This window comes from Rutilus rutilus (assembly GCF_951802725.1).
Source record: "Rutilus rutilus genome assembly, chromosome: 11".
Classification (NCBI taxonomy): Eukaryota; Metazoa; Chordata; class Actinopteri; order Cypriniformes; family Leuciscidae; genus Rutilus; species Rutilus rutilus.
The window spans coordinates 20874181-20886606 of record NC_140216.1 but is presented as its reverse complement, the minus strand read 5'-3'; positions in this window follow the sequence as shown (position 1 = coordinate 20886606).

Genomic DNA, 12426 nt, shown 5'->3' with positions numbered 1-12426 from the left:
GGACCGACTGAAAAAAAAATTGACCAAAGAGTTCTCAAAAGGATTTTGTCTATCATAAACGTATGGACTCCCTCTGATGTTAAATCAGCCACACAGAAGTCCATATTTGACCTTCTGGACAGAGACCTTGAACTTTAACCTTAAGCCCATATTTGTCGTACTATACAGACTTCTTGTGATGTTATATCATCCAGACTGTAGTCCATATTTGACCAATTGAACATATTTTTGGCCAAACAATCCTCAAAATGTTTTTTACTATTATAAACTTATCGACACCTTCTGATGTCAAATCAGCCTTAAAGAAGTCCATATTTGACCCAAGGAATATATTTATGGCCAAAGAGTTCTCGATCTTGGACTTTCTATACATACTCATAGACTCCTTCTAATGCTACTTAAGCCATATAGATATCCATATCTGACCTTTTGAACTTATTTCTGGTCAAAGGGTCATCAAAAGTTTTTAAACTATATAAAGTTATAGACTCTTTCTGATGATAAATCAGCTATTCAGAGGTCCTCTTTTCACCTACTGAACATATTTCTGGCCAAAGAGTCCTAAATGATTAACACTATACATTCAGATTGACATCTTCGGATGTTATATCATCCTGATAAAAGTCCATATTTGACATACTGAATTTTTTTCTGACCAAGGAATACTCGAAACTTGACCTTTCCATATATACTCGTTGACTCTTTCTGATGTTACGTCAGCCATACAGAAGTCCATATTTGACCCAAGGAACATATTTTTGGCCAAAGAGTCCACGATATTGGGCTTTCTATACATACTCATAGACTCCTTCTAATGCTACTTAAGCCATATAGATATCCATATCTGACCTTTTGAACTTATTTCTGGTCAAAGGGTCATCAAAAGTTCTTAAACTATATAAAGTTATAGACTCTTTCTGATGATAAATCAGCTATTCAGAGGTCCTCTTTTCACCTACTGAACATATTTCTGGCCAAAGAGTCCTAAATGATTAACACTATACATTCAGATTGACATATTCGGATGTTATATCATCCTGACAAAAGTCCATATTTGACATACTGAATTTTTTTCTGACCAAGGAATACTCGAAACTAGACCTTTCCATATATACTCGTTGACTCTTTCTGATGTTACGTCAGCCATACAGAAGTCCATATTTGACCCAAGGAACATATTTATGGCCAAAGAGTCCTCGATATTGGGCTTTCTATACATACTCATAGACTCCTTCTGATGCTTCATAAGCCATATAGATGTCCATTTCTGACCTTTTCAGCTTATTTCTGGTCAAAGTGTCCTCAAAATGTTTCAATCTATATAAAGTTATAGACGACTTCTGATGATAAATCAGCTATACAGAGGTCCCCTTTTGACCTTCTGAACATATTTCTGGCCAAAGAGTTCTTGAACATTATCTTGTTATACTACAGATTGACTTCTTGTGATGTTATATTAACCAGCCAGTAGTCTATTTTTGACCTACTGAACATATTTCTGGCCAGAGTCCGTGAACATTAACTCACTATACATATAGACTGACTTCTCGTAATGTTAAATCAGGCAGGCAGTAGCCCATATTGGACCGATTGAAAAAAAAATTGACCAAAGAGTTCTCAAAAGGATTTTGTCTATCATAAACGTATGGACTCCCTCTGATGTTAAATCAGCCACACAGAAGTCCATATTTGACCTTCTGAACATATCTCTGGACAGAGACCTTGAACTTTAACCTTACTATACATATTTGTCGTACTATACAGACTTCTTGTGATGTTATATCATCCAGACTGTAGTCCATATTTGACCAATTGAACATATTTTTGGCCAAAGAATCCTCAAAATGTTTTTTACTATTATAAACTTATCGACTCCTTCTGATGTCAAATCAGCCTTACAGAAGTCCATATTTGACCCAAGGAATATATTTATGGCCAAAGAGTTCTCGATCTTGGACTTTCTATACATATAGACTCCTTCTAATGCTACTTAAGCCATATAGATATCCATATCTGACCTTTTGAACTTATTTCTGGTCAAAGGGTCATCAAAAGTTTTTAAACTATATAAAGTTATAGACGCTTTCTGATGATAAATCAACTATTCAGAGGTCCTCTTTTCACCTACTGAACATATTTCTGGCCAAAGAGCCCTAAATGATTAGCACTATACATTCAGATTGACATCTTCGGATGTTATATCATCCTGACAAAAGTCCATATTTGACATACTGAATTTTTTTCTGACCAAGGAATACTCGAAACTTGACCTTTCCATATATACTCGTTGACTCTTTCTGATGTTACGTCAGCCATACAGAAGTCCATATTTGACCCAAGGAACATATTTTTGGCCAAAGAGTCCTCGATATTGGGCTTTCTATACATACTCATAGACTCCTTCTAATGCTACTTAAGCCATATAGATATCCATATCTGACCTTTTGAACTTATTTCTGGTCAAAGGGTCATCAAAAGTTTTTAAACTATATAAAGTTATAGACTCTTTCTGATGATAAATCAGCTATTCAGAGGTCCTCTTTTCACCAACTGAACATATTTCTGGCCAAAGAGTCCTAAATGATTAACACTATACATTCAGATTGACATCTTCGGATGTTATATCATCCTGACAAAAGTCCATATTTGACATACTGAATTTTTTTCTGACCAAGGAATACTCGAAACTTGACCTTTCCATATATACTCTTTGACTCTTTCTGATTTTACGTCAGCCATACAGAAGTCCATATTTGACCCAAGGAACATATTTATGGCCAAAAAGTCCTCGATATTGGGCTTTCTATACATATTCATAGACTCCTTCTGATGCTTCATAAGCCATATAGATGTCCATTTCTGACCTTTTCAGCTTATTTCTGGTCAAAGTGTCCTCAAAATGTTTCAATCTATATAAAGTTATAGACGACTTCTGATGATAAATCAGCTATACAGAGGTCCCCTTTTGACCTTCTGAACATATTTCTGGCCAAAGAGTTCTTGAACATTATCTTGTTATACTACAGATTAACTTCTTGTGATGTTATATTAACCAGTCAGTAGTCTATTTTTGACCTACTGAACATATTTCTGGCCAGAGTCCGTGAACATTAACTCACTATACATATAGACTGACTTCTCGTAATGTTAAATCAGGCAGGCAGTAGTCCATATTGGACCGACTGAAAAAAAAATTGACCAAAGAGTTCTCAAAAGGATTTTGTCTATCATAAACGTATGGACTCCCTCTGATGTTAAATCAGCCACACAGAAGTCCATATTTGACCTTCTGGACAGAGACCTTGAACTTTAACCTTAAGCCCATATTTGTCGTACTATACAGACTTCTTGTGATGTTATATCATCCAGACTGTAGTCCATATTTGACCAATTGAACATATTTTTGGCCAAACAATCCTCAAAATGTTTTTTACTATTATAAACTTATCGACACCTTCTGATGTCAAATCAGCCTTAAAGAAGTCCATATTTGACCCAAGGAATATATTTATGGCCAAAGAGTTCTCGATCTTGGACTTTCTATACATACTCATAGACTCCTTCTAATGCTACTTAAGCCATATAGATATCCATATCTGACCTTTTGAACTTATTTCTGGTCAAAGGGTCATCAAAAGTTTTTAAACTATATAAAGTTATAGACTCTTTCTGATGATAAATCAGCTATTCAGAGGTCCTCTTTTCACCTACTGAACATATTTCTGGCCAAAGAGTCCTAAATGATTAACACTATACATTCAGATTGACATCTTCGGATGTTATATCATCCTGATAAAAGTCCATATTTGACATACTGAATTTTTTTCTGACCAAGGAATACTCGAAACTTGACCTTTCCATATATACTCGTTGACTCTTTCTGATGTTACGTCAGCCATACAGAAGTCCATATTTGACCCAAGGAACATATTTTTGGCCAAAGAGTCCACGATATTGGGCTTTCTATACATACTCATAGACTCCTTCTAATGCTACTTAAGCCATATAGATATCCATATCTGACCTTTTGAACTTATTTCTGGTCAAAGGGTCATCAAAAGTTCTTAAACTATATAAAGTTATAGACTCTTTCTGATGATAAATCAGCTATTCAGAGGTCCTCTTTTCACCTACTGAACATATTTCTGGCCAAAGAGTCCTAAATGATTAACACTATACATTCAGATTGACATATTCGGATGTTATATCATCCTGACAAAAGTCCATATTTGACATACTGAATTTTTTTCTGACCAAGGAATACTCGAAACTAGACCTTTCCATATATACTCGTTGACTCTTTCTGATGTTACGTCAGCCATACAGAAGTCCATATTTGACCCAAGGAACATATTTATGGCCAAAGAGTCCTCGATATTGGGCTTTCTATACATACTCATAGACTCCTTCTGATGCTTCATAAGCCATATAGATGTCCATTTCTGACCTTTTCAGCTTATTTCTGGTCAAAGTGTCCTCAAAATGTTTCAATCTATATAAAGTTATAGACGACTTCTGATGATAAATCAGCTATACAGAGGTCCCCTTTTGACCTTCTGAACATATTTCTGGCCAAAGAGTTCTTGAACATTATCTTGTTATACTACAGATTGACTTCTTGTGATGTTATATTAACCAGCCAGTAGTCTATTTTTGACCTACTGAACATATTTCTGGCCAGAGTCCGTGAACATTAACTCACTATACATATAGACTGACTTCTCGTAATGTTAAATCAGGCAGGCAGTAGCCCATATTGGACCGATTGAAAAAAAAATTGACCAAAGAGTTCTCAAAAGGATTTTGTCTATCATAAACGTATGGACTCCCTCTGATGTTAAATCAGCCACACAGAAGTCCATATTTGACCTTCTGAACATATCTCTGGACAGAGACCTTGAACTTTAACCTTACTATACATATTTGTCGTACTATACAGACTTCTTGTGATGTTATATCATCCAGACTGTAGTCCATATTTGACCAATTGAACATATTTTTGGCCAAAGAATCCTCAAAATGTTTTTTACTATTATAAACTTATCGACTCCTTCTGATGTCAAATCAGCCTTACAGAAGTCCATATTTGACCCAAGGAATATATTTATGGCCAAAGAGTTCTCGATCTTGGACTTTCTATACATATAGACTCCTTCTAATGCTACTTAAGCCATATAGATATCCATATCTGACCTTTTGAACTTATTTCTGGTCAAAGGGTCATCAAAAGTTTTTAAACTATATAAAGTTATAGACGCTTTCTGATGATAAATCAACTATTCAGAGGTCCTCTTTTCACCTACTGAACATATTTCTGGCCAAAGAGCCCTAAATGATTAGCACTATACATTCAGATTGACATCTTCGGATGTTATATCATCCTGACAAAAGTCCATATTTGACATACTGAATTTTTTTCTGACCAAGGAATACTCGAAACTTGACCTTTCCATATATACTCGTTGACTCTTTCTGATGTTACGTCAGCCATACAGAAGTCCATATTTGACCCAAGGAACATATTTTTGGCCAAAGAGTCCTCGATATTGGGCTTTCTATACATACTCATAGACTCCTTCTAATGCTACTTAAGCCATATAGATATCCATATCTGACCTTTTGAACTTATTTCTGGTCAAAGGGTCATCAAAAGTTTTTAAACTATATAAAGTTATAGACTCTTTCTGATGATAAATCAGCTATTCAGAGGTCCTCTTTTCACCAACTGAACATATTTCTGGCCAAAGAGTCCTAAATGATTAACACTATACATTCAGATTGACATCTTCGGATGTTATATCATCCTGACAAAAGTCCATATTTGACATACTGAATTTTTTTCTGACCAAGGAATACTCGAAACTTGACCTTTCCATATATACTCTTTGACTCTTTCTGATTTTACGTCAGCCATACAGAAGTCCATATTTGACCCAAGGAACATATTTATGGCCAAAAAGTCCTCGATATTGGGCTTTCTATACATATTCATAGACTCCTTCTGATGCTTCATAAGCCATATAGATGTCCATTTCTGACCTTTTCAGCTTATTTCTGGTCAAAGTGTCCTCAAAATGTTTCAATCTATATAAAGTTATAGACGACTTCTGATGATAAATCAGCTATACAGAGGTCCCCTTTTGACCTTCTGAACATATTTCTGGCCAAAGAGTTCTTGAACATTATCTTGTTATACTACAGATTAACTTCTTGTGATGTTATATTAACCAGTCAGTAGTCTATTTTTGACCTACTGAACATATTTCTGGCCAGAGTCCGTGAACATTAACTCACTATACATATAGACTGACTTCTCGTAATGTTAAATCAGGCAGGCAGTAGTCCATATTGGACCGACTGAAAAAAAAATTGACCAAAGAGTTCTCAAAAGGATTTTGTCTATCATAAACGTATGGACTCCCTCTGATGTTAAATCAGCCACACAGAAGTCCATATTTGACCTTCTGGACAGAGACCTTGAACTTTAACCTTAAGCCCATATTTGTCGTACTATACAGACTTCTTGTGATGTTATATCATCCAGACTGTAGTCCATATTTGACCAATTGAACATATTTTTGGCCAAACAATCCTCAAAATGTTTTTTACTATTATAAACTTATCGACACCTTCTGATGTCAAATCAGCCTTAAAGAAGTCCATATTTGACCCAAGGAATATATTTATGGCCAAAGAGTTCTCGATCTTGGACTTTCTATACATACTCATAGACTCCTTCTAATGCTACTTAAGCCATATAGATATCCATATCTGACCTTTTGAACTTATTTCTGGTCAAAGGGTCATCAAAAGTTTTTAAACTATATAAAGTTATAGACTCTTTCTGATGATAAATCAGCTATTCAGAGGTCCTCTTTTCACCTACTGAACATATTTCTGGCCAAAGAGTCCTAAATGATTAACACTATACATTCAGATTGACATCTTCGGATGTTATATCATCCTGATAAAAGTCCATATTTGACATACTGAATTTTTTTCTGACCAAGGAATACTCGAAACTTGACCTTTCCATATATACTCGTTGACTCTTTCTGATGTTACGTCAGCCATACAGAAGTCCATATTTGACCCAAGGAACATATTTTTGGCCAAAGAGTCCACGATATTGGGCTTTCTATACATACTCATAGACTCCTTCTAATGCTACTTAAGCCATATAGATATCCATATCTGACCTTTTGAACTTATTTCTGGTCAAAGGGTCATCAAAAGTTCTTAAACTATATAAAGTTATAGACTCTTTCTGATGATAAATCAGCTATTCAGAGGTCCTCTTTTCACCTACTGAACATATTTCTGGCCAAAGAGTCCTAAATGATTAACACTATACATTCAGATTGACATATTCGGATGTTATATCATCCTGACAAAAGTCCATATTTGACATACTGAATTTTTTTCTGACCAAGGAATACTCGAAACTAGACCTTTCCATATATACTCGTTGACTCTTTCTGATGTTACGTCAGCCATACAGAAGTCCATATTTGACCCAAGGAACATATTTATGGCCAAAGAGTCCTCGATATTGGGCTTTCTATACATACTCATAGACTCCTTCTGATGCTTCATAAGCCATATAGATGTCCATTTCTGACCTTTTCAGCTTATTTCTGGTCAAAGTGTCCTCAAAATGTTTCAATCTATATAAAGTTATAGACGACTTCTGATGATAAATCAGCTATACAGAGGTCCCCTTTTGACCTTCTGAACATATTTCTGGCCAAAGAGTTCTTGAACATTATCTTGTTATACTACAGATTAACTTCTTGTGATGTTATATTAACCAGTCAGTAGTCTATTTTTGACCTACTGAACATATTTCTGGCCAGAGTCCGTGAACATTAACTCACTATACATATAGACTGACTTCTCGTAATGTTAAATCAGGCAGGCAGTAGTCCATATTGGACCGACTGAAAAAAAAATTGACCAAAGAGTTCTCAAAAGGATTTTGTCTATCATAAACGTATGGACTCCCTCTGATGTTAAATCAGCCACACAGAAGTCCATATTTGACCTTCTGGACAGAGACCTTGAACTTTAACCTTAAGCCCATATTTGTCGTACTATACAGACTTCTTGTGATGTTATATCATCCAGACTGTAGTCCATATTTGACCAATTGAACATATTTTTGGCCAAACAATCCTCAAAATGTTTTTTACTATTATAAACTTATCGACACCTTCTGATGTCAAATCAGCCTTAAAGAAGTCCATATTTGACCCAAGGAATATATTTATGGCCAAAGAGTTCTCGATCTTGGACTTTCTATACATACTCATAGACTCCTTCTAATGCTACTTAAGCCATATAGATATCCATATCTGACCTTTTGAACTTATTTCTGGTCAAAGGGTCATCAAAAGTTTTTAAACTATATAAAGTTATAGACTCTTTCTGATGATAAATCAGCTATTCAGAGGTCCTCTTTTCACCTACTGAACATATTTCTGGCCAAAGAGTCCTAAATGATTAACACTATACATTCAGATTGACATCTTCGGATGTTATATCATCCTGATAAAAGTCCATATTTGACATACTGAATTTTTTTCTGACCAAGGAATACTCGAAACTTGACCTTTCCATATATACTCGTTGACTCTTTCTGATGTTACGTCAGCCATACAGAAGTCCATATTTGACCCAAGGAACATATTTTTGGCCAAAGAGTCCACGATATTGGGCTTTCTATACATACTCATAGACTCCTTCTAATGCTACTTAAGCCATATAGATATCCATATCTGACCTTTTGAACTTATTTCTGGTCAAAGGGTCATCAAAAGTTCTTAAACTATATAAAGTTATAGACTCTTTCTGATGATAAATCAGCTATTCAGAGGTCCTCTTTTCACCTACTGAACATATTTCTGGCCAAAGAGTCCTAAATGATTAACACTATACATTCAGATTGACATATTCGGATGTTATATCATCCTGACAAAAGTCCATATTTGACATACTGAATTTTTTTCTGACCAAGGAATACTCGAAACTAGACCTTTCCATATATACTCGTTGACTCTTTCTGATGTTACGTCAGCCATACAGAAGTCCATATTTGACCCAAGGAACATATTTATGGCCAAAGAGTCCTCGATATTGGGCTTTCTATACATACTCATAGACTCCTTCTGATGCTTCATAAGCCATATAGATGTCCATTTCTGACCTTTTCAGCTTATTTCTGGTCAAAGTGTCCTCAAAATGTTTCAATCTATATAAAGTTATAGACGACTTCTGATGATAAATCAGCTATACAGAGGTCCCCTTTTGACCTTCTGAACATATTTCTGGCCAAAGAGTTCTTGAACATTATCTTGTTATACTACAGATTGACTTCTTGTGATGTTATATTAACCAGCCAGTAGTCTATTTTTGACCTACTGAACATATTTCTGGCCAGAGTCCGTGAACATTAACTCACTATACATATAGACTGACTTCTCGTAATGTTAAATCAGGCAGGCAGTAGCCCATATTGGACCGATTGAAAAAAAAATTGACCAAAGAGTTCTCAAAAGGATTTTGTCTATCATAAACGTATGGACTCCCTCTGATGTTAAATCAGCCACACAGAAGTCCATATTTGACCTTCTGAACATATCTCTGGACAGAGACCTTGAACTTTAACCTTACTATACATATTTGTCGTACTATACAGACTTCTTGTGATGTTATATCATCCAGACTGTAGTCCATATTTGACCAATTGAACATATTTTTGGCCAAAGAATCCTCAAAATGTTTTTTACTATTATAAACTTATCGACTCCTTCTGATGTCAAATCAGCCTTACAGAAGTCCATATTTGACCCAAGGAATATATTTATGGCCAAAGAGTTCTCGATCTTGGACTTTCTATACATATAGACTCCTTCTAATGCTACTTAAGCCATATAGATATCCATATCTGACCTTTTGAACTTATTTCTGGTCAAAGGGTCATCAAAAGTTTTTAAACTATATAAAGTTATAGACGCTTTCTGATGATAAATCAACTATTCAGAGGTCCTCTTTTCACCTACTGAACATATTTCTGGCCAAAGAGCCCTAAATGATTAGCACTATACATTCAGATTGACATCTTCGGATGTTATATCATCCTGACAAAAGTCCATATTTGACATACTGAATTTTTTTCTGACCAAGGAATACTCGAAACTTGACCTTTCCATATATACTCGTTGACTCTTTCTGATGTTACGTCAGCCATACAGAAGTCCATATTTGACCCAAGGAACATATTTTTGGCCAAAGAGTCCTCGATATTGGGCTTTCTATACATACTCATAGACTCCTTCTAATGCTACTTAAGCCATATAGATATCCATATCTGACCTTTTGAACTTATTTCTGGTCAAAGGGTCATCAAAAGTTTTTAAACTATATAAAGTTATAGACTCTTTCTGATGATAAATCAGCTATTCAGAGGTCCTCTTTTCACCAACTGAACATATTTCTGGCCAAAGAGTCCTAAATGATTAACACTATACATTCAGATTGACATCTTCGGATGTTATATCATCCTGACAAAAGTCCATATTTGACATACTGAATTTTTTTCTGACCAAGGAATACTCGAAACTTGACCTTTCCATATATACTCTTTGACTCTTTCTGATTTTACGTCAGCCATACAGAAGTCCATATTTGACCCAAGGAACATATTTATGGCCAAAAAGTCCTCGATATTGGGCTTTCTATACATATTCATAGACTCCTTCTGATGCTTCATAAGCCATATAGATGTCCATTTCTAGACCTTTTCAGCTTATTTCTGGTCAAAGTGTCCTCAAAATGTTTCAATCTATATAAAGTTATAGACGACTTCTGATGATAAATCAGCTATACAGAGGTCCCCTTTTGACCTTCTGAACATATTTCTGGCCAAAGAGTTCTTGAACATTATCTTGTTATACTACAGATTAACTTCTTGTGATGTTATATTAACCAGTCAGTAGTCTATTTTTGACCTACTGAACATATTTCTGGCCAGAGTCCGTGAACATTAACTCACTATACATATAGACTGACTTCTCGTAATGTTAAATCAGGCAGGCAGTAGTCCATATTGGACCGACTGAAAAAAAAATTGACCAAAGAGTTCTCAAAAGGATTTTGTCTATCATAAACGTATGGACTCCCTCTGATGTTAAATCAGCCACACAGAAGTCCATATTTGACCTTCTGGACAGAGACCTTGAACTTTAACCTTAAGCCCATATTTGTCGTACTATACAGACTTCTTGTGATGTTATATCATCCAGACTGTAGTCCATATTTGACCAATTGAACATATTTTTGGCCAAACAATCCTCAAAATGTTTTTTACTATTATAAACTTATCGACACCTTCTGATGTCAAATCAGCCTTAAAGAAGTCCATATTTGACCCAAGGAATATATTTATGGCCAAAGAGTTCTCGATCTTGGACTTTCTATACATACTCATAGACTCCTTCTAATGCTACTTAAGCCATATAGATATCCATATCTGACCTTTTGAACTTATTTCTGGTCAAAGGGTCATCAAAAGTTTTTAAACTATATAAAGTTATAGACTCTTTCTGATGATAAATCAGCTATTCAGAGGTCCTCTTTTCACCTACTGAACATATTTCTGGCCAAAGAGTCCTAAATGATTAACACTATACATTCAGATTGACATCTTCGGATGTTATATCATCCTGATAAAAGTCCATATTTGACATACTGAATTTTTTTCTGACCAAGGAATACTCGAAACTTGACCTTTCCATATATACTCGTTGACTCTTTCTGATGTTACGTCAGCCATACAGAAGTCCATATTTGACCCAAGGAACATATTTTTGGCCAAAGAGTCCACGATATTGGGCTTTCTATACATACTCATAGACTCCTTCTAATGCTACTTAAGCCATATAGATATCCATATCTGACCTTTTGAACTTATTTCTGGTCAAAGGGTCATCAAAAGTTCTTAAACTATATAAAGTTATAGACTCTTTCTGATGATAAATCAGCTATTCAGAGGTCCTCTTTTCACCTACTGAACATATTTCTGGCCAAAGAGTCCTAAATGATTAACACTATACATTCAGATTGACATATTCGGATGTTATATCATCCTGACAAAAGTCCATATTTGACATACTGAATTTTTTTCTGACCAAGGAATACTCGAAACTAGACCTTTCCATATATACTCGTTGACTCTTTCTGATGTTACGTCAGCCATACAGAAGTCCATATTTGACCCAAGGAACATATTTATGGCCAAAAAGTCCTCGATATTGGGCTTTCTATACATATTCATAGACTCCTTCTGATGCTTCATAAGCCATATAGATGTCCATTTCTGACCTTTTCAGCTTATTTCTGGTCAAAGTGTCCTCAAAATGTTTCAAT